The sequence below is a fragment of the Acinonyx jubatus genome, chromosome C2, assembly GCF_027475565.1.
Source record: "Acinonyx jubatus isolate Ajub_Pintada_27869175 chromosome C2, VMU_Ajub_asm_v1.0, whole genome shotgun sequence".
In the NCBI taxonomy this organism is placed as follows: Eukaryota; Metazoa; Chordata; class Mammalia; order Carnivora; family Felidae; genus Acinonyx; species Acinonyx jubatus.
Window position 1 is genome coordinate 110,379,806 of NC_069384.1, and position 21,839 is coordinate 110,401,644.

Below are 21,839 nucleotides of genomic sequence, written 5' to 3' on the forward strand. Positions count from 1 at the left end.
AATGTAATATATGTAATGACTTTATAGGATGGATTAGTTTTTTCCTAAAAAAAAATTTAATGTTTATTTTTGAGAGAGAGACACAGAGTGTGAGTGCAGAAGGGGCAGAGAGAGAGAGAGAGAGAGAGAGGGAATCCAAATCAGACTCCAGGCTCTGAGATGCCAGCACAGAGCCCGATGTGGGGTTTGAACTCATGAACTGTGAGTTCATGACCTGAACCAAAGCTGGACACTTAACTGACGAAGCCACCCAGTCACCCTTAGGATGGATTAGTTTTTTCTTTAAACCTGTCCCTTCCCCATACTGGCTCCTCCAAATGTGAGGCACATTCATATGATAGTACTGTCTCTACCATATACAAGCTATACTAAATGTAGTTGCAGGTAAATATGATTGTTTTGCTATAAGACAGACTTGGCCAAAGGCCAGAGGTAGCCTTTATAGGATATCATTTGGTTTGGCCAAAGGAAAGCTCTGGCCTTTGTCCCTAGCCACTGGGAGGGACCTTCTAAACTTTTTGGATTTCTTAGATGATAGGAGTATCTTTGTTATTATGGACCACATCTGATACTTTATGCTATGGAGGTGACTCACGGTGGGCCCCTTGGGCTACATGGTATCAACCCAACTTCTGGGCAGTAGGGGACTAGGAACTGAGTGCGACTGCAAGGGTAATCAATCAATCATGTCCACTTAATGAAGTCCCCATAAAGCTGTGGACACCAAAGCTTGGGTGAGCTTCCTGGTTGGCACTAGTGAGTGCATATTGTCGCATGTCAGGGTTGGAAGTGAAATGCATTCTGAAGACAACAGAAGCTTCACATTTGGAACTTTCCCAGGCTCTGTCCTATGCGTTATTGGCTGACTTTAATTTATTCTTTCCCTGTAATAAACCATAGGCACATGTATATTAGCTCCAAGTCCTGTGAGTCTTTCTAATGAATTACCAAACCTGACAGTGATTTTAGAAATCCCCTCAAACTTGTAGTTGGTGCAGAGGTCCCAGAAACGTTTGGCAACTCAGAGGATTGTGCCCTCAAACCTCACATTTTAGCTACCTTTGGAAGTTGTAGGTATATTTAAAAGGGAGAAACTGGACCAAAGAAAATACTCTGTCTCCATATACCTCATTTAAAAATAACTGTAACTATGGTGGGGAAGCCAAGGCACATCAAATTATTTTTAATAAATGCCACAAAACAAATAAGTCACACCAGACACTTTACAAAGAAGAAGGTTTCTGTTATGCAGCATACTCAGGCAATGACTTCACTCCTCTATTTAAAGGAATTTACATGGTTTAAAAGACCCTCGTGGTGGAGCCCCCACTGTCTCCTCACCTGCAGAGGGTTGGTGGTACTGCCTTGCAGCCCTGAAACGAGTTCCCCCAAATGTCAACGGCCTCTCAAAATACAGGGCATGGATTTTCTTCTGCCTTGAATGCTTTCCATCAAACCTGCGCCTGATTTATTAGTGTTTATCCTTCAGACCTCGGCTTAATTCTCTTTTTCAAAGGAAGTTTTGCCTGCTTGCCACAGAGTAATTTTATACCTGTATAGGAACATGCACTCTCCTTCATAACATTTATGACAGTTGTGGTAATTTGTGTCTGTGTCTCCCTTATTAGGCTGTAAGCTCCATGATAATAGGGTTACCTGTTTTGCCCACAGTTGCGGAGTGGTGGTTATGAGCCAGGTGCTGTAAGGTGCAGTTATTTTACTCAGTTCATACTATTCAATGAGTCAGATGTCTTCATCGTGGCCCCCATTTATAGAAAAAGAACGTTTGACATGAAGACCTAAGTGTCTTCATGTGCGGAGACTCTAAATGTGGGGAAACCATGGGGCACCTGGGTGGCTCAGTTGGTTAAGCATTCGACTTCAGCTCAGGTCATGATCTCGCAGTTCGTGAGTTTGAGCCCCCTGTTGGGCACTATGCTGACGCCTCAGAGCCTGGAGCCTGCTTCAGATTCTGTGTCTCCCTCTTTCTCTGTCCCTCCTCCGCTAATGCTCTTTCTGTCTCTCAAAAATAAACATGAAAAAAATAAAATTAAAAAAAAAAAGTGGGGAAACCAGGATTGGAATCCATGAATTTTGACTCTAGGCCCTATATTTTAAAAACACCATATTACAGTAGATGGTTAATAATACTTGCTATATAAGCAACAGAAATTAATAAAATATGCCTAGAATACTCTGTTATGCTTTACAAATACTACCATTTCCAAAAATTTAGATGATAATCTCTCATACCATAATTGTATTTTATCTTTTGTAATCAAGAGTATACTCCAAAATCTTACTGAGCTATAGAAATATTAGTGGGGGAATCACTTATTCCCAGTAAAAGCATCAGGAATACTTTTAATCATAGGAAATTGATTCATAGGAAATTGATTCAATATTCTGAGTCATAGGAAATTGCAACTTGGAAGCTGTAAAAAAAATACAGCTCTGAAGCTTTGAAAAAAAAATAGCTCAGTATCAGTAATTTTATATAGCTCAATCCAATCAAAACTTTTTGTTGTTGTCAATAGAAATCCAAATAATATTTTTTTTTCTCCCTAATTCAACAACACATGAGGCTGGCCTGGCGTTTCCACAACGTGAAACAAGATGACGAGGTTTATGTCATCAGGAAATTTATTGCCTGAAAATACAAAGAAAACCCGCCCAAAGAAGTTTTGCAGACCAAGTATCTGAAAGGAAAGCACTGCCCCTTGCTCCTTTGTGCTTGCTGAGACAATTGATATATTGTTATTGGATGCAGTTGCACGCTCCAAACCCTGGCACTTCTCTCTTCTCCAGCATCTCTGAAGAAATTTTAACAGAGCTTTAAACCTTGATCTTACTTCCTTAACCTATTTGTATTTCCCAGTGATGGAAAATAGTCAAAACAAACAACTATCCAAGCACCGCCTCCAAAAACCATGATAACAAAAAACGGAAACAAACTGAAACCCTTTGACCGAAAAGGCAAAAGGCAAAGCAGAACAAAACAAAACCGAGATGCTTATCTATATGGTGCAGTCTACCTAAATTCAAAATCTGTTTCTTTTGTGGCTCATACGGATTCTTTGTTGAAGTACTTTCAGTGCAAAGCTGAACCAAACGAAAGTGGAGTAAATGCTCACGACCATGATTTCCCATGAAATTACTGCTGGCTTCAAAGTTTTTACCACCTCACCTTTCTGGAGAACTTGAGTTCTAATAGTGTCACATCGCAGGACCTCTCGTGCCGTTTCTGGAATCTGAAATTGACCTGGACATCTGGTAAGACATTATTATGATTTTCTCTGTTTTGTGGAATGTTCTGAAGCTTTACCCTCACTATGAAGATACTTGTAGAGGGATGAAGCCCACTGATGTTTCCAGCCTTGCTTTTGAGTTCATGAAATGACCAAGATCTGGCAGCCATAGAGTTATAAGGGTTTTCTCATTTTCATGCACTTTTGCAAATTCTTCAGTAGTTTGTTCATAGCATTCTGGGTGTAGTTCACAGCTCATACTTAGGGACCATATGACACCCTCCCTCCTTTAAAATTGTCTGCAAAGAGCATGGATTTGGGAGTGAGATAGATTAACATGACGTAATGCATAATATTATTCAAGACAGCATCATGAGGATTACATGAAAACACTTCTACAATTTTTACTTTATTTGTTTAATTTTTAAAAATGTTTTCTATTTATCTTTGAAGAGGAGGGGTAGAGAGAGAAGGAGACACAGAATCTGAAGCAGGCTTCAGGCTCTGAGCTGTCAGCACATAGCCCAATGCAGGGCTCAAACTCACCAACTGCGAGATCGTGACCTGAGCCCAAGTTGGATGCTTCATCAACTGAGCCACCCAGGCGCCCTGCTTCTGTAACTTTTAAGTGCAAGGTTTTGAGGACTAATTAGACATTCAATACATGTTCATTTTCTTCCGCATCTCCGTTAGGTGTCCTCTACCCTCCACGATGGGCCACTGGTGTCTCTATGCCGGCCGTGTAGAGTATCATCTTTTCTTTTCTCAGTACTTACATCTGGATTCTCCGTTCCATAGGTGTAACAAAAGCTCCCTGGCCTTTCTTCAGCTTTTTGTTTCTTGGGGAAATCTTCTGGAACCTTTCAAGTTTAGCTTGGTTTCAAGTGGCACCATTCTTAACCACTGGCACAACTGTTGGGTTTCTTTAAAAAACCAGCGGCCAGGACCATGATTTTCTTCTATTTTGCCAAGAAACTTCATTAGTTTTATTCAGAACTGAGCCTCCCATGAAATGTGAAAATTACCCAAGAGAATGTGGAAGTTACCCAAGAAAAGAGGCTTGTGAAACTCTATTAAATTATACTTCAGATCCTTCATGAAGCAAGGTTAATCACTGGCCCCACAGTAGACTTCATCTTAGGGTGATATTATACAAGTCTTCTGGATAGTCCTTAGAGGATATGGGTGAGAAGTGACCAGTCTGGGTCTCCCTCTGATACATACCTACATACATCCAAAAAGTCTAGCAGCAGTCAAAAATTTTTTTTTTGCCTACTCATTAAATAAACATTTATATAATACCTACTACTATTGTTCAGCTTGTGACAAACACTGAAGATTCAATAATAAATATGGTTTAAATTTTTCTTTAATGTTTATTTATTTTTGAGACAGAGAGAGCCAGTGCAGGGTAGGGGCAGAGAGAGAGGGAGACACAGAATCTGAAGCAGGTTTCAGGCTCTGAGCTGTCAGTACAGAGCCCAACACGGGGCTAGAATCCATGAACTGTGAGATCATGACCTGAGCCGAAGTCGGACGCTTAACTGACTGAGCCACCCAGGCGCCCCAAATATGGTTTAGATTAATAAATTTATTTCTTGTCTCAGACAAAAATAAACTAACAAATAACTCTCACCATATGAAGAGCAGTATTCTAATTATTGTGCATCATATCTCTGATAATATATAATACAACAAGCCTCTGAAGTGGGTGAGTACTATAATTATCTCCATTTTATACATGAGGAAACTGAGACACAGAGGCTAAGCAACTGACTCTAGGTGACACAGCTAGTACGTGGAAGAGCCAGAATTTGAACCTTAGCTATCAGACAGTTTTTGTTTTTGTTTTTTTAAGTTTCATTTATTTAATTTGAGAGAGATAGAGAAAGCATGAACAGGGGAGGGGCAGAGAGAGGGAGAAAGAGAATTTCAAGCAGCCTCCATCTTGTCAGCACAGAGCCCGATGTGGGGCTCAGACTCAAGAACCTTGAGATCATGACCTGAGCAGAAATCGAGTTGGATGCTTACCTGACTGAGCCACCCAGGTGCCCCTTGCTATCGGACTGTTAATGTCCTGCCACATGGTCCCTTGGCTTACTTCTGAATTCATCTGTGGGAGAAGTAGTAAGTTTCCACATGCTCAGAGCTTCCCACCACAGGCCCCTGGTATGTATACTTGTCAGCCTGAGAGCTTTCTCTGATTATTGTTTGGGGGCTTGCTCAGCGTTTGCAGGGTAAAGCTTAAAGGTGTCAGGTCTTTAATGCCTCCAGAGAAAACTCTCTGTGGACGTTGGGTATGGTGGGTAAAATACCTTGTCCCTCATCTCTTGGAGACATGCTCCTTAAAGTTCTGAGACATGTTCCTTAAAGTTCCTCAGAGGGTTTTGAAAGGTATGGCGCTCCCAAGGCTCTCAGGGGTGACCTGCTCATTGGCATGTTTGATCTCTTTGATCTCTTTTTCCCCCTTTCTTTCTCCACTCCTTCATCTGTGCTTACTGGGATCACCTCTCAAAACAAGCACCTGCACCCAAACCTTTACCTCAAAATTTGCTTTTAAAGCCACCCAAACTGGGGCAGATACAACTCTCAACATAATCTACTGCCTCTCTACAACCTCTGGTTCCTTAGTCTGCTTGGCTTCTGCTCAGAAAGGCCTGCCTTCACCATCTAAATTAAAATATTTATTTGTTAGGTTACAGGCTTAGCTGCCGAAACAAAGAGACCCAATACTGAGATTAAAAAAAATGAATTGCCCTTATCTCTTGCATAGCATTCCAGAAATAGACAAGGAGTCACCTCCCCTTCCAAACATCTATATTCAGGAACATAGATTCCTTCCATTTGGAGGCTCTACCATTCCCTAGAGTCCCTGTTCAGGCTGGTTCACATTTCCACCAAGAAGGGGAAAGGAAAGAAAGGTATCCTTTGTTAAGTATGTATCTTAGAATCTGTACACATTGCTTCTCTTCACATTCCATTGGTTAAGACATTGTCAGATGGCCTGGCTACAAAGGAGGCTGAGGAATATAGTTTTACTCAGGTAGCCATGTTTCCTTGTATCATTCAGGAAAATGGATATTGCGGATAATTAAGAGTTTTAAGCAAAAATAGCATCAACCCAAACAGCATTTATATATTCTTCTTCCCGCTTTATTTCCCATCAATTCACATATCACTATTTGATGACTGATATATTTCTCATATGTCTCCCCCACTAATGTATAAATGCCTTGAGGGAGAGGCTTTGTGAGTTTTGCCCACCTATAAATCCAGGCTCCAGCATGGTGCCAGAAGTCTGAAATCACTAGGGCTATACTACCTCTGAGGAATCAAGGCGATAACTTGTTTCTTCAGCTTTTGGTGGCTGACCTGGCTTTCTGGGCTTGTGACCACATCACTGCAGTTTCCAACTCTGTCTTCACATGACACCCTTTCTTTATATCTGTATCTTGCCCTCTTTTGTCTGCCTCAAATATCCCTCTGCCTTTTATCTGATAAGGAAACTTATCAGTGGATTTGGGCTCACCCAGTAACTCAGGATTATCTCAAGACCTTTAATTGAATCATGGTTTAAAAGGCCCTTTTTCTGAAAAAGGTAACATTCATAGTTTCTACAGTTTTTCTGTAAATATTTCCTTTTTGAACTAGGGTAGGGGGTCTGGGCGTGTGGTACATTTTGCAGCCTACCAGTCCCTTCTCTGGCCCCAAAGGTTCATATCCATCCCACATGGGAAATACAGCCACTCCATCCCAACATCCCTCAAAGACTCCATGTATGACAGAATCAACTCAAGTTCAAAATCTCATCTAGCTCTCATCAACCCCCTAATCCCAAATATCATCATCTAATCAGATACAAATAAGACTCTGGGGATCTACCCTAGAGCAGAATCTCTCTTCATTTCTGGACCTGTAAAACTAGAAAGTGAACTGTCTGCTTCTAAAATACGATGATGAAACAAGCATAGGGGAAAACAAACAAGCACAGATTCTGTAGACCAATAATGCATCTCTGTGTCAGATTAAATCTAGAGGCCACCTTGTTGTAGACCTTTGCTGGGGGAGGATGGCAGAGTTCCTCCAGGGAGAAATGTATATACATTTGGTGGTGGTAGGGTGGAGATCTTGAGACATTTTGTTAGGGAAAGGAAGATGAAAGAGATGGAGTTATTGAAAAAAGTCCTGTAATTTTTCTATAAATTTCAATAGATAGCTGTATAGAAAAAAGTATTATTGTTTGTTTATTATTTTGGCCCATTCTGATAATTTAAATCTTTTTATCTATGCCTATCTATATTTATCTACCCATCTGTCGATTGAAATTTATAGAAAAATTGAACGTATGGTGCAAAGAACAATTTCATTTTTCCTGAAGCATTTGAGAGTAGGTGGCCAAATATGTGCCTCCATCACCCCTAATATTTTAGCATTTCCTACAACCCAGAACATTCTTCAATGTAACTTCAATACAAACAGAACCAAGAGATAGATTTTGACACATCACTACATCTAATCAGATTCCATTCAAGTATTGTCAGAGGTTCCCACAAGGTCCTTACCCCACACTCAAACTTCCCAATTGTCCCAGTGATGCCTTAGTAGCAAACATGCTTTCATCTGTTCATATTTAGTTGCCATGCTTCTTCACATTCCTGGAACAGTTTGTTGGTCTTTCTTTACCTTTCATGGCACTTTTGTAGATGACGGGCTATTATGTTATAGACTAGATATAGAAAGATATGTTTATATTTTCTAGAATTTTATGTGAATAGAATTATACATTATGTATTCTTTTATTTTTTGCCTGTCTTCTTTCATTCACCATGATGATTTTGAGATTTAACTGCCTCTGTAATTCATTATTTTGGGCAGGGGGTACTAAATGCCTATAGTTGAAGGCATGATACCAATGAAAAAACTTAAGTGGATATTTTGGTATTTCTCTTTTTTTTTATTGTTGAGCTGTACTCTATTATATGGTTATACCACAATTTGTTTATCTACTCACCTTCTAGGGAATATCTGGGTTGTTTCCAGTTTTAGGCTATTACAAATAGGCTGCTGTGAAAATTTGTGTACACATCTTTGTGTGAACATATGCTTTCATTTTTCTTGGGTAAATACCTAGGAGTGAAATGGCTTGGCCCTATTGACTTTTAAAAATGTGCTACCCATTTCCAAAACCCTATACCATTTTTCATTCCCACCAGAAGTGTGTAAGAGTTATGATTGCTTCACCACCTCACTGATACTTAAGTATGACCAGTATTTAAAGTTTTAGACATTGTAGTGAGTGTGTAGTATTATCTTTTTGTGGTTTTGATTTGCATCTCCTTAATGACTAATCATGTTGAGCATCTTTGCATGTACTCATTTACCATCCATATGTCTTCACTGGTGAAACATCTGTTCACATTTTTTTTTCCATTTGGGATGTTTTATTCTTATTAAGTTGTAAGAATGCTGTATATATTCTAGATTCAAGTTCTCTCCCTAATTTTGAAGGAAATTGCTTCTAAAGTCCAAAATTTCAAAAACTTTAAATGATTACTACTCTGCTTTGCTTTGTATTTAATAAAACCTTCACTAAACTGAAGTTCACTCAGAGTTTACTCTATGTTTTCTTCTAGAAATTTGGTAGGTTTTGCTCCTACACATAAGTATATGGTCCATTATGATTGTTAAAAATATGATGTGAAGATTTAAAGAGTTGAGTGTATGTATGTGTGTATATATATATATATATATATATATATATATATATATATATATAGCAAAACTGTTTTAGCATCTTGACTGAAGAGGTTATACTTTCCACACTGAATTTTCTTGCATCATTGGTGAAAAACAATCAACCATGTATGTTTGCATCCATTTCTGGGCTCTTTATCTGTTCCATTGACTTCTACATCCATTTTTATGCCAAAAGCACAATTTTTCCTTAGTTGGGTAATAAATATCCTTCAACGTTACTACTTTGTTTTTTTGACATGTTTCCATCATTTGTTTTTTGAGCAATTCTTTAGTTTCTGGCACAGAAGGATATTCTGTGTTCATCTCGTATTGCCTTAAGACCTAAAATTGGCCTTTCCTCCAACAAGCCCTATTTCCTATCTGTGGCGAATAGTATTTAGAAGCCAAGATCTGAGTGGGAGTCATGGACATTCATGACTATTAAGAGTATCACTAGTCTCATACCACTTGGTGGACAAGCTAGAGTATATATATGCATGCATTTGAACACACATATGCACACATAATATACACGTATACACATGATACATATATTTACATCCATATTTCTCCATTTTTATCTACCTATTGAAGACTACTATTTCACATTGATGCCACCAATTCCAAAACAAGGTTAATTCTAATGTTTTTTCTTTCTATATTTGAACTGACTTCTGTGGCAATGCGGAAGCAGGATCCTCTTATCTTAAATATATTACTTATTTGATCAACCTCCCTTTATGCCATCACCATTGCCACCTTCCTTCTGCATAAATACCCTTCTTACCTTGTTGGGCCTCTTGTGCCAGACTCTTCCCTATGTGAAATCCTGTTTTACATTGCTGGGTTGTGATACTTTATGCTTGGCTGTTGTTGGGAAGAACACCCTCCTTACCCTGCTTGAACTTAGAACACTACTTTTCAGGGGACTCCCTTTCTTTCCTACCCCTGAAACCTGTGCAAATATTTACCTTCATCACCTACATTGAGTGGCTTTAAGATTGAACTGTTTTGGAAAGAAAAGGAAGAGAAGAAGAAGATGAGGAAGAAGAAAAAGAAAAGAAAGACTAGTGGGATTGGATAAAAAGTAATTACATTTTGTCTTTAAGTGAGTGATAATGCAGGGTGCCTGGGTGGCTCAGTTGGTTAAGCATCCGACTTCAGCTCAGGTCATGATCTCTTGGTTCATGAGTTCAAGCCCCGCGTTGGGCTCTGTGCTGACAGCTCAGAGCCTGGAATCTGCTTTGGGTTCTGTGTCTGCCCCTCTCCTGCTCATGCTCTGTCTCTCTCTGTCTCTCAAAAATAAATACATGCAAAAAAAGAAATTAAGTGAGTGATAATGCAACTCTACTATTGATTTTATAGGAAAGACACAAATCACGTGTAAATAACACATTGATTGTATCTTTAAATTTAATTGACCTTTACGGAAGTCAAAGCTGCTACAGCTGCCATTTCACATATCCTCTCCCCTCTCCTGCTGGGGAAAAGACAAGGTGCATTCTTTAGTGTGATTCTACTTTTGAAACTCCAACTCAAGAGTAATGGTTGAGGAAATTTAGGAGTGATATCTGACATTCAATTTTAAGTGACTGTGTTTTTTTTTTTTTTCTTGAATCTTTGACAAAATTCCACCTTTTGAGATGATTTGATCAATAAATGAGATGACCTGCTTCAAAGCTTGGTCAGGGGACATAGAGAAGATGAATAGTTACAGAGGACAGGCTACTGGGAGGGGAGGGATTACTGAACTAGCAACAGCAACTTGTATACGGATGAATCTGTATACATAGTCAGTAGAAGAAAATACCTGAGGTCAGAAATGAGCTATGGAGGTTAATGTTAACACAAAGCGCTGTGAAATTAAATTTCATTAGTTACCGTGGCATATATGTAATTATTGAATTCCATGCAATTCAGCCAGTGATTCACATTTAATATTTCATTTCATATGATAAAAAGCCAATGAAGTAGTGAACTATATCCACTCTAGAGGGGAAAAAGCTTAGAGGTTTAAACAAAACAAAACAAAACAAAAAAGAAAACACTTACTTAAGATCACCAAATTGGTACTTAAGAGAGCTAGGGTTGAAACTTTATATCAGGAACTCTTTTTTTTTTTTTTATGTTTATTTATTTTGAGAGAGAGAGCATGAGTGGAGGAGGGGCAGAGGGAGACGAGGACAGAGGATCCCAAGCCAGCTCTGTGATGACAGCAGCTAGTCCGATGTGGGGCTCAAACTCATGAACCATGAGATCATGACCTGAGCTGAGTCGGATGCTCAACGAACCGACTGAGCCACCCAGGCACCCCTAGATCAGTAACCATTAACAAATATGGCTACAGTCATTTTAACCTATATCATCTTTGCAGTCAGTTTTTTTCAGTAGCAAGAAAAGGCCTTCAAGGCCTTAAACTGATGTTAGATAAACATTCATACCTACAACAAGGATTAATCACAGATGACATTCTGTCTGCTGCATTTGGTGCAGTATATAGAAAGCTGCAATGGTTAAGGAGGGCTTTCTGAAGGAGGTATCCTAAGAGAAAACTCAGAGATGAGTATTTACATTAATCAGATGAAGGATAGAGAAAGGGTGGAAAAAGAAACACTTGTACTGATATAGAAACAAAAGAGGACGTTCTGGAAACTGGCAAGGTCACTAATAATTGTTTTATAGAGAACAACAAGTATGATCAAAGGTGAAGGCAGAAAGGTAGTTAGTGGATAGATCCTAAGTGCCAGCAGACACCAAGCTAATTATCTTCTCAGTTATGAGTTATTATTGAACTCTTTTCAGCTGGGAAGTAAAGAAATCAGATTAGTTTTCTAAAGATCGATCTCAGTGGTGTGGAGAATGGATCCCAGTGCATTGGTGAGAAAGTAAGCATGAGATAGAATTATCAGATAAGTGATATTGAACAGATCCATTTGAGAAATAATAAAGGACTCGAGCAAAGGAGTAGCAGTGAGCAGAATACGTAGGTTATGGAATCCAGAAATATTTAGGCACTAGCATTTATAGGATTTGTTCAGTGTCAGGTGTCTATGCGTCGTGACATTCAGATAGAGCCTTCCAGTACTCAGGTAGATGTATGGGTCTCAGCTTAGGACATATATCTGACCTGGGAAACTAGATGTGGGAATGGTAAGTGGACAAGAGTGTCACTGAAACCATGGGGCCAGATGCTATCACTTAGAGAAAAATGTACAATGGAGAAAATAGAAAGCCAAGGACAGAACCCTGGCAAGAACAAAGGCACAGATACAAGAGGAGAAGGCCACAAAGGAGATGGAAAACTTGAAGCCAGAAGGATAGGAGGGCAGCCGGAGATAGAATCATCGAAGAAAAAAAGAGGAAACTATTACATTTAAAGTCTTAAATAATTAGGGGCGCCCAGGTGGCTCAGTCGGTTGGGAGTCTGACTTCGGCTCAGGTCATGATCTCACGGTGCGTGGGTTTGAGTCCTGCATCAGGCTCTGTGCTGACAGCTCGGAGCCTGGAGCCTGCTTTGAATTCTGTGTCTCCCTCTCTCTGTGCCCTTCCCTACTCACGCTCTGTCTCTCTGTGTCTCTCAAAAATAAACATTGAAAAATTTTTTAAAAAAGTCTTAAATAATTAAATCTAAGGAGGCATGTTATCAAACTGCACAAAATGGCATGTGTTGCAGACATTTAGTGATAGGCCAAGCATCATAAGAAGCAGTGTTACTCACAGAAGCTTGCAAGGCATTATTTTTATGTACATATATGTATGTAATAAAGAGCTAATTTATGCTTCAGATGTGATATAGGCTGAAAATCTCTAATGTATTTACATGGAACTTAGCTAAATTTCTGGATTTATGAATTCATCTATTCATTTATCTATTTGACCAATATTGATTGTGCACAGAGCACTGAGCTGGAATATTTGATAATCTCTTTTCTATGAAACGCTGAAAGAAATTCTGGTAGCATTTATTTCTTCTCCTAGAGTAGAGGTATCTCTTTGTCTCAGAGTAGATTGTGTTTTCTTTTTCTCTTTATTCAAAATTATTTTGAGAGTGGAGGGAGGGTCAGAGAGAGAGGGAGAGAGCATCCCAAGCAGGCTTTGTGCTGTCAGCGCTAAGCGCAACATGGGACTCCATCTCACAAACTGTGAGACCATGACCTGAGCCAAAATCAAGAGTTGGATGCCTAACTGACTGAGCCACCCAGGTGCGCCAGATTGTGATTTCTTAAGAACAGGTGCTATGACTCAACCGTCTGGAAAATGGAAATTAGAATGAAGTCTTGCACATAATAGAAGTACAGATAATATTTAGTGACGGGATGAAGCATGAGGGTGGGAATAGAGGATTTTGTGACTGATTATATCCATCAAGAAAATGTTCCTTGGCACTGCTGTCAGAGAGCATTTCTCACTAAATGGTCTGACTCAGAACAACTTTCCATACGCTGCTTTGGAGAGATGGCGTAAAGTAATGGATAAGGACTATGCTCCTGGGCAATATGGTCAATATGTATTACAACTTTGGTAAATATGTATTACAACAAATATGTATTACATCCTTTCTTGTGTAATGAGATTGTGTTTGCTATTTATTTAAGATTGGTTCTTAACACTTGTATGACTACCGAGCTATTTTTAATTTCTCTTTAAAATTTCTTACAATCCTTGTTTCACTTTCCGTATGTTTTACCCATGGCCCTGTGAAGGTTGGGGGGCATTGGGTCCATTTGGTCATTCTGGCTATCACTATGTCAACATAAATGTTGGTGTATGTCTCAAAGATGATGTGGTCTGTTCAGAATATGCTTTCGACCTTTATCCTATCCAACCAACAAAAATTTGTTGCCATTACTTTCTACCTAACTAATCCATCACACCAGTTTTGGCTACTTAAGTTATTCCTAGTTATATTCTAAAAACAGTATCTCATCTTGCCTTCCCGCTCTTTAAGAATGTTAGTATACTTTAAGCTATACTCTTTAGACTAAATTAGTCTGTGTTAAGATTTTACTTTTGATTTCCTTTGAATTACTATCCTTGACCTTTTAAGTACTGTAATTACTCTTCTGAAGTTACAATAAATAATCTATATTATTTCAATATTTAGATATCAAGATCTGAATACCTAATTTCATGTAGTTTTCATGTAGTTTTCCAAGTGGCATAAGAAAATGCATTACTTGAAAAAGTCATAGAGATTTTAAAGCAAATTTTCTAAGTAGACTCTCTTAATATGTTAGTTGATAGAAAAGTATTTTTCTTTTTGAAGAAATTCTCTGTCATTTGTGAAGTCCTCTGTATTATATATACTGTGGGTGAGACTTCTATTATACTAGGTTCCTTTTAGTTCCAAAAGGCCAGGCATACTTCTTTTGAATTTTACAAGGAATAACTAAGAAGAAGACATTTTTCTCCCTTTCATTTGCATTCACCCAACATCACAGATATGTATAACTGTAGCCACATATCATGTAATACATATAAGGCACCTTGCTGGGTATTGTGGGTGAAACTGGGGTGAATTGTTCACAGTTCCTGCCCTGCAGCCACGCACTTTAGTGTGGGAGACAGATCCTTTAAGAAGTATCTCTAATTCATAAAAGGAAAAGAAGCTGTTATAATGGAGATACAATATATAATAGAGATATGCAAGAGTCCTAGACAGAGGGTTTTCAATATTGCCTGACTTCATGGTAGAGATAAGATCTGAGTTGGCCCAAATGAATGAAAAAGGAAGGACCTTCTAGGTAGTGATAAAGGCTTGAGCAAAGATATGGAGACAGAAAAGTAAACATTGTTTAGAGAAACAATGATTAATCTCTTGTGTTTGGAACATGTGTTTAACATGTGTCTCAAGAATAGTTCAAGATGAGATGAATAAATTTGTGGAAAATTCAAATGCCTGGCTGTCAAGTTTTGACCCTGTTAGAAAGGGAAACACAGAACAATATTAAGGAAAGATGTAATATTTTCTTTTTCTTTTCTCCACAGTATTTATAAATGAAATGATGGTAATATATTTTGATACGTCTATTCATATGATGTTTCTTTTTAATATATTATCCTTTATATTGCTTTACTCTGCCTTGAGGAAGATTAGCATCACTACATCAGAGAATAAAACAAGAAAAGAGTGAGGGAACATCAGTACTAAGTTTTGCATTGCAAATTGTATTTTTTATTCTTAGCAAGACAACAGCCTTAAAATTTTAGTATTGCTGCAATATAAAGGGAATTTCCAAATCTCTATAGCTTCCACAGAGGGATCTGGAGCCAGAGGTCTGACTAGATCTTTTGCTCCTTCCCTGGTGTGTGGAATGGATTCTGTTTTGAGGCTAAGCCCTTCAGAAGAAGCAAGATGTGATGCAGAAAAGAAGGGGAAGTAGGGAGCCCAAGCTATAAGCTCTGTCAGATTGTGGAGAGAGATGACAAAACCTGATGAGAGGATAAAAGAACATCTATGGCTAAGAGATATTTTCCTGAAAACATTGTGCTTTTGAACATCCTTCTTTGTAACCTCTGCCAACCTTAGAAAGTTCATTTATTTGTCTCCAAAAAGCATGAGGGAAGAGAGGGCATCCAGAAGCCTTAACTGAGAAAGACAGAATCAACCAGAAGAGGTAGTTTAATAGGAAAGAAATGAGATATTATAGTTCAGAAATTGAAAAAAGTGTTTTGTTTTCTCATTTACCAAAGAGATGAAGATCTCAAAGGAAAATCAGATCAGTCATAGAAAACAAAATTACATTTGCTTTAAATATCTGAATGTTGTTATTGTTTTTCTATTTAACAAAGTGCTTCATCCATTTATGAATCATTATTTGTTTCTCTTAATTAAACCACAACAATTGTATAATAAAGGACTAAAACATTTCACACTGGTTTGCCAAGCCTTATAGCAACTTGGTTCTCTTACTTGGTGGCTGTATCACTGGTCAGAACAAGCAGTTCATGACCTAAGATGAAAGGTGTGTGGAGAGTCTTAGGTCCCCCAGGAGGAAAGTAGCAGAGAAGCTGATAGACAAGGAGGAGAATAGAGGAGGCTGAAAGTATCATGTCTGGAAAACAGGAGACTTATGATCCCATGACTCTGCAGTCCAGATTATCTGGACCTAGGGATCACCCTTCTAAGGCAGGTATTATTACTTTGGTGCACATAAGACCATATTAAATTTATTAACACTTTCTGGGATTAATTTTTCATTTAGTTGACTTTACAAAACAAATTTATATGCACTTCCCCCCCCCCCTTATTGCCATTGATCCTTTGGTCCCTAAACTAACTACTCTATTATCTGGTAAGGTGTTAGATTTGGTAATATTATCTGATATTAACAGAAGTACCGAATTGTTTCAAGTTACTGCAGAAGACGAAGAAATGTGGATTTGGCATTTTGTGGTAATGTTGTCTTATTAAACAGAACATGCATGTAGTAAAATAAAAAAATATATATCTAGTTATAGAAAGCCTATGAATGGAAGAAGAAGGGAAGAAGAAGAGGTGGCATATTGGTACTGAATGGAACTTGTGGGGATGGTGGAAATGTTCTGTATCTTCCCATAATGGTGCACCCATTTGTCAAAACTCATTGAATTGTACACTTAAAGTGTATATAGTTTATTATATGTAAGTTATACTTCAACAAAGTTAATTTTTTAAAAATAAAATAGTATAGTAAGCATAATAATTTTGCCAAGCAGTGCTTACCTAGGTTTGAATTCTTGCTGGGCCCCTCACAAACTGATTGACCACTCACAGGAGTAAATGATGACCCCTCTGAACCTGTTTCTTTATCAACTAGGATCCATATTAAGAAAATGTGGTAATATATGTAAAGCACATAGAAAAAAAAAGCACATAGGAAGAGGTTCAGGAATGCGTATCTTTACCTATACTTGTATAACCTAGTGAGAGCTAATAAAAACATTTTCGTTAATAGACCTGAATAATGCAATCTCAATTATAAGAGACAGCTCTTTGCTGAAACACCTAAAATAAAAAAGAAATATGTGTGCTATTATTCTAGTTTTTTTCTAATATAAAAGTATTCTTTCCCTATATTTCATTATTTCAGGAGAAAATATATTCAGTTCTTCTGACAAAAACTGAGGGAAAAAAGGTTTTTAATATGCTTTTAGTAAGAAAGATAACTACAGTGTGCTCATAATGGTCGTATAGCTTTCTTTCATTGCTGGGGTTCTAAATTACACTACACCAATAATGTTATGCCAATAACAAAAACTATGAAGTTTATTAGCTAATGTTTTTAAGAACTACTTCCTTTAAAAGTAAAAGATCTCAGTCTCTTGGCTCCGTAACCATTTTTGGAATGTTCTGGCTGAATTCTTTTAAATCAGCTTAATTTATGACCCAAACTATCATGGTTACTTCAGTATGAAGTTAATTCATTTAAACACAGACTAGCTTCTGATTCTCTCTGAGATTTACATTGTAGCCAAAGATGGTATAAAATAGATTCACTCCCTCAGAATAAAATGATAAGAATTATTGCTCTTGGCCTCTCTATGACTGCTTCAGTCAACAAACGTGTTGGCCTTGTAAAATAATGACTAAAATGCTCACCATCTGAAAGCTAGGAAAGGAATGACTGTACCATAAAATATTTAAATGAAATTTGCCCAGAGACTGAGGAAAACCAGAGAAGAAGAAACTCCTTTATTTCTTATTTGTTTGTTTGCAATTTACATCTCACTTCTGCTTGCTTATGAAAAGGATTGGAAGACAAGACGTGTAGTCTTGCACACTATATAGTCACTTTAAAAGATTTGGAAAGAAAAAAAGAAATGGAATTGGGGGGGTATTCAATTACTCTAATATATGCTAAATGTCTTTAATTCGCTGTTACTGAACAATGGAGAGGAGCTCATCTTTGTTGCACTGTAGTGAAATGTGAACTCTAATTGGGAACCCATTTAATTACCGTTTTGTACTCCAGCATACTGGTTTGTACTATAGCCCATGAATTTAGTGAAGTTTACGATATAGTAGGTAAGAGTGCATGTTCTAGGGTCAGGCAAATCTGAGGTTGAACACTGGTTCTCCCATCCAGTGGACAAGTAGTATGGCCTCAAGTCCTGCCTCTCCAACCTGATGATAATCATAACCATCTCATGAGCTTTTGAGAGGATTAAAAGTCAAGAGTACATGGCAAAGACCCGTTTCTACACCTGGCATACTGTAGGCTTGACCAGTCATCCCTGGCACCTTACATACAAAGAGCTTCCGGGTCACGGGTAGTCATTACTATTGTAAATACTACCGACAGCAAAATTTAAAATCTTTCCCTTTTGTTTCTTCTATGCAAGATGGATGGAGAAAACCTGAACATCATATTTTTACACATTGCACCTTATTTCTGTTTTAACCAGCTCCACAGTCTTTTCTTGACCTTCTATACTTGAATTTATATGTCTTCTCTACTTGAATATATACTAGAACATATATATAAAACATTTCTTTTTCTAAATGTTCCTTTTCTGAAGATGTGGCTGTATTTTTCCAGCCTTCCCTGATAAATGTCTGCATTCTCTTTGGTAATGGATTACCCCAGGAACTTCTTGTCTCCCTGTTTTGCTGTGTTTTACCATCACCAGCTGTCAACTGGACAACTCCATATGAAGAATAACTGCATGTGAATACTGCATATTGAACACTAAATTCATTGTGTCTTTCCTCATCAGCCCTCCTTCCCTTGCATTCTTCCTTCTGTATTCCTACTCCTAGTGGATGGTTGGACCAGACACTTGATTTTCTAATTATACATCTTGGAGGCTTTCTTGATGTCCCACTTTTCTATCTTGCTATATCTCACTGATCCAGTTCAATTCTCTATCCAGCTCAACACCCAATTTTTCTCTGATACTACCCTTTACACATTTTTCCATCATATGACAAGATGATTCTTTCCTCCACATTTGTATTCATGTTGTTTTCTCCATCCAAATGTTCTCTGAACAAGCTACAGTTTCAAAGCTCAGTGACAATTTCAACCTTTCCATGAGGTCTTATTTCTTGGCAAGCCATTTGGACTTTGTGCCATCAGCTCTCTTACTTTCTGATATAATAGCATCACGTATATGCTTTGTCTTCTTTGAGGAGATCAATGGAAGGCAGGTAGGCTCTGTGTCAGATGCCCCAGATTTCTTCTTAGTGCCTTAACATATCAGTTTCCTTTTCTATAAAATGAAGTTAATGTAATACTAAGAAGTCATTGATATAATTACATAAAATAATGTAACTAACACTTCTTTTACTGAAAATTGGCACCGACATAATAGTTACTTTCATTACGATTTTCAATTTCTATTTGCTATGGCCTAAACCAAAAGGAGTTACCTACATTGTTTGTTTAAAAATTGATTATTTATTGACTGTTTGGATCTGATATTTAAAAAGACATTTATTGCTTCATCTAATGAAGAATATTTAATGTTTCTGATGAAGGATACATCAAGTCAGTTATAGGTTTATCATTTTTTGTAATAAACTTAGAAGTAACTTAGAAAATGACAACCTTGAATAAATGCCTGTGTTTACATGAAAATGAAATTAAGAATAAAACCAAGCAAGAAGAGACTAAACTAGAACTTGGCATATAGTCCAGCCATATTGGCCAACTTCTATAATCTCTCGGGTTTCTTTGCCTCTGACTTTCCCTGCTTTGATCCCTGCAATGCCCAACCTGGAGATAAATCTTCTAAAAATACCATTCTCATCATGTTGCTTTCTTGCTTAGAAATCTTTAGCATCTCTCCATGACTTAATGAATCAAGACCCTAATTCTTTGTCAGAAATTCATGGTTCTACATAATCTGGGCCCAGTTTATGTACCCAACTTCATCATCTATTATTCTAGCAGATGTGATCCATAAAATCTTTCTATCTTACATATTCAATAGTTTATGACCTAGGTTCTGACACTTAACAATGCCTTTAGGGCCATCTAAATAATGTCTTCTTTGGGGTGGTTAGGTGGCTCAGTGGGTTAAGTGTCCAACTCTTGATTTCAGCTCAGGTCATGATCTCGTGGTTCATGAGACTGATCCCCACGTCAAGCTCTGCGGTGGCAGCATAGAGCCTGCTTAAGATTCTCTCCCTCCCTCTGTGCCCTTCCCCAGGTTGTGTGCACATACTTTCTTTCTCTCTAAAATAAATAAACATTTAAAATACATACATACATACATAAAGTTTTCTTTACTGAAAACTTCCTTAACTATAAGAATCCATATTATTAGTACCTGAATTAATCTCAAACCAAAATACACTCATTGTTGCTTAGAAAGTGTCAAGCTCTACGACAGAAACTTTGAGGAGAATAAAGACGAATTAGTTACACTCTTTGACTTCAGTCTATTACTAAGTTCAATGAAACCCATAGAATGTGTTTCGAAAATAGAGGAAAGAAAATGTAAGGCACATGGTGTGTGTGTGTGTGTGTGTGTGTGTGTGTGTGTATTGGGGGTGTGCTCAGAAAATGTTTTCAAGATGAGTTGATATTTAAACTGTGCTTGGAAGAACTATCCTAAAAACACAATAAACAAAATATCTAGGACCCATGATACTTCTAGGAGTCCATAGTTAAAATACTTTTAACTTATTTTAATATCATAAAAATTTAATATAACAGTAATGAATATATAATAACAAACTCAGCCAGGATTGTGCTTGTTTTTATACAAATAGAATAATTTTTAATATTTTGATGGTGGAAGGAGCCCCTGAAGACAAAGTGACTTGGGTTCTCAAAAGTAACGTTGTCACCGTGCCTAGAAGAATAGATGTGATATGAATAGGTGGAGACGGAAAGAGGAAAACATATGAGTAAAGGTCATGTTGTAGGAAAAAATAGGGTATATGCAGGAAATTCCTGCAAAAAGAGTGTTTAATTAAATATGAGTAATGATGGCTAAGAGATATAGGACAATAGGTAAATACAGAATGTGGAATGGATCCTTATTATGGAAGCCATTATTCATGGCAATTTTAAAGAGATTTGAACTTGTTGATGTTTATATAAAACGTTGTCGAATAGGGGAGTGACATGATAACAGTTTTCTATATCTAGTGCATTCATTCAACAAATATTTGCTAAGCATCTAAGATGTGCTAGACATTTTGCTAAGTAGGCATACAGTAGTATAAGAGGGAGTCCCTGTCATTATGTAGCCAACATTCTAATGAATTCCAGAGACAATAAATACACAAATTATCAAATAAATAATAATTTCCCAAAGTGATAAGTGCTTTGAAGACAGTAGAGGAGGAGAACTAATAGAGTAAACACAGAATACTGTTGTAGTTGAGAGGGTCAGGATTCTAAGCTGGAGGAACATAGCAAAGAGAAGACCAAGTTCAAATAACTGGTAGTTGACAAATCTATAATGAGGTTGTATGACTGGATTGAGTGTATCAGAGAATGAATTCAATCAGAGAATGAATGCATGGAATGAGGTTGGGAAGGAAGTTTACATTTTTGCACTTGGTTATAAAACATTTTGTGTCCTTGTGTCCCTATCCTTTTTAATAGTTTTTTACATTTATTTTTAATTCATACTAACTTATTTCTTTTTTATCTGTAAAATGGCATTTTGAATCATTTTTGGAATGCAATGGTGTGCTTAAAATTCTCTTCTATTCTGTGCAACATCTATCAGTGAGTTGAGATTACGAAAGGCATTCAATAAACATTTGTATGACTGGTTTGTTAGACAGCAGATGTATTCAGATATCATATGAAATTCCACTTAAAGGAGCCAAGAATTCACTTTGGTCTTAGATAAAATAAATTGTCATTTAGTTTACAGAGTCCTATGAACATCTAAAATAAAATAAGAGTA

The 21,839-nt window shown here is 37.5% G+C and overlaps 1 long non-coding RNA gene across 1 annotated transcript in view; it reads left to right on the forward strand.

Moving 5' to 3' along the window:
- The first annotated feature begins 2,805 nt into the window (after positions 1 to 2,805).
- Positions 2,806 to 21,839, forward strand: part of LOC106975193 (uncharacterized) — a 42,839-nt gene continuing 23,805 nt past the window's right edge. The window contains exon 1 of the long non-coding RNA XR_001430273.3: positions 2,806 to 3,273. This is a non-coding gene — a long non-coding RNA (uncharacterized LOC106975193). The remainder of the gene's footprint in view (positions 3,274 to 21,839) is intronic.